The 2615-nt window shown below is 36.5% G+C and overlaps 1 pseudogene; it reads left to right on the top strand.

The window, feature by feature from the left end:
- The first annotated feature begins 392 nt into the window (after nt 1-392).
- LOC101034865 (NADH dehydrogenase [ubiquinone] 1 alpha subcomplex subunit 5-like) lies at nt 393-1041 on the top strand (annotated as a pseudogene).
- The last annotated feature ends 1574 nt before the right edge of the window (nt 1042-2615 follow it).

The raw sequence follows: 2615 nt of genomic DNA, 5'->3' as shown, positions 1-2615 counted from the left end.
TCCTGGGGTCATGAACAGTGGTTAAGATATGCACAATGGTATCAGGCATGCAAGAACTAGAAATCTTCACTTGTTAACTGTATGACCTTGCGTACATCAGTAACCTCTCCAATCACCAGTGTTCTTCTCTATACAATGAAAATAGTAATAATAATAGGTTTATTCCATGGAGTGGGAAAAAAATACATCTAAAACATTGCGGGGAACAAGAAATAGCCCAAATAATAATTAAGAAGATCTGTATCTATTCAGAGAGTCAGCTAAGTTAAAACTAGAAGGAATCTTATAAGGCATCCTGTACAATATACCTCCCAGTTTCAAAGATTGCATTTTTTCCCTCTACATCCATTATTTTGAAAATGCCCCTTAATCATCAACTCATCGGCGCTGTCATGGTGGGTATGCTGAAGAAGACCACTGACCTTGTGGGATTGGCTATGTGCAAGAATCCACACGAGAGGCTAAGAATATCGCACACAAGGATTCTTGATGTTCTTGAGGAAATCCCTAAAATTGCAGCACATAGAAAGTATACAGAACAGATTACAAATGAGAAGCTGGGTTAAAGCAGAAACAGATGTTAAAAAATTAGACGATAAACTTCAAGGTGGTCATATAGAAGAGGTGATTCTTAAGACTGAACATGAACTAAGTTTGGCAAGAAAAATGGTGCAATGAACCCCATGTTCTCACTCATAAGTGGGTGTTGAACAATGAGAACACATGAACACAGGGAGGGGAACATCACACACTGGTACCTGTTGGGGTATGGGGGGGCTAGAGGAGGGATAGCAGGGGGTTGGGGGATTGAGGAGGGATAACATTAGGAGAAATACCTAATGTAGATGATGGGGGGGGGGGGGATGGATGCAGCAAACCACCATGGCATGTGTATACCTACGTAACAATCTTACACGATCTGCACATGTATGTCATAATTTAAAATATAATAATTTAAAAAAAAGAAAAATGGTGCAATGAAAACCATGGGAGCCATTAATAGAAGAGCCTCCTGCTGATCAGTGGAAATGGTCAATATAATTATTAAGTGACTTTGATGGTTTGATGGGAAACTGATACAATGAAATATTCTGTTATATTAAGAGCCTGTTCATATTACTGACATTTTATAATCAAGAAAAGTGACACAGAAAATATCTAGGAGACTATTAAAATTAGTGATTATGATAATACAGTCAGGTGAATCCATTTTTGATTTGTAAAGTAGTCACACAAATTATTTCAAAGATGATATTTCTACAGAGAGGTCATGGGAAGATTTGAAAATTAATTAGAAAAATTCCTACAGATCTTCAATGTAGAGGCCATAATCAAAAAGTAAACTTTCTTTAGTAGTATATTTAGTACATCATTTAATTTTTTTAATTATCCTAAAGAAGAAAAGGTCCTTAATTATTACGATCTAAACAAATTTATAGATCACTGTTTGAAGTAAATAATGAGTAAATATTTGCAAATGTGATAAAATAGCACAAGTGGCTGGTGATAAAATTTGAAATTATGGTTAACGTCCTTAGCTGTGATCTTACGTATGTAAGGTAAAATTTAAATACATAATTATATATTGATTGCAGAAAAAGAAAATCCCCATTAATAGAATTTCATAAGCAACTTCATTCCTTCTTCCTGATGTTTTCTTATGTTACCCAGTATATTGCTTTTAGATGCTCCAGACTAATCAGAGTAGAAAATTATCATTCTGTCTTTCTCTCTCACTCTCTGTGATTGCCTGCCTGGCTCACTAATGTCTGTTCCAGACCAGGACTGGAAATAGTAGCCTTTAGTTAACAGCTAGAGCCAAAAATATCACATTCCCTCAGTAGAATAATTCAGTCACTCTAGACCAGACCTTTCTCTTAGTGTACTTATTTTCAAAAACAATGTTGAACGTAGGTTGTTTTATTCCTTACGCACTGATAAAACATCCATTTATAGATAAAGGAAACATAAACTGTAGCTTTTCCATTCAATTTTTGGATGGAAATGGCCTTTTTTTTCTATTCATTTATTCAAATAATACACATTGTGTGATTACATACCATTGCCAGGCATACTCTAGGTGCTAGGGATAAAAGTAAACCCCGAGGCATGAATCCTGCCCCCACAGGCATCTGGTCTAGCAGAAAGACAGATGCTAAATCCTCAGCGTATACAATAATTGTATAATTACAATTGTGATGAGAACTGAAAGAACAAATCAGGGAGCTCTATGAGTGTTGAAGAGGTTGCTGTCCCTGAAAGATGATATTGTCTCTCCCTCTTCAATGAGACAACCTGGAGAATGGCCTGTGTGGGGACAGACTTCAAAGGCAGGCTTCAAGAGAAGTCCTTGCCTTACCAAAATAACAAAGCAATGTAGATTTAATAACAAATCTGATGTAGATGTGTGGGCAGTTAGGGTAAATCCAGCCAGCTCAATATCTGTATCAATCTTCCAAGGTCTCCTCCGGTGTGGGGGTTCAGTCAGGATGGTTGGAAAAATTGTAAAAGTATAGAATATAATCACAAACCTTTTTAGAAGCCTGAGAAGTTTGCATAGTTTCAGGAGAAGTTTCAGCTGAAGGCAACCTAATCCGTTTTACCTTTAGGTGATG

The sequence above is a fragment of the Saimiri boliviensis genome, chromosome 15, assembly GCF_048565385.1.
Source record: "Saimiri boliviensis isolate mSaiBol1 chromosome 15, mSaiBol1.pri, whole genome shotgun sequence".
Lineage (NCBI taxonomy): Eukaryota > Metazoa > Chordata > Mammalia > Primates > Cebidae > Saimiri > Saimiri boliviensis.
This window is presented reverse-complemented; position numbering and strand designations above follow the sequence as displayed.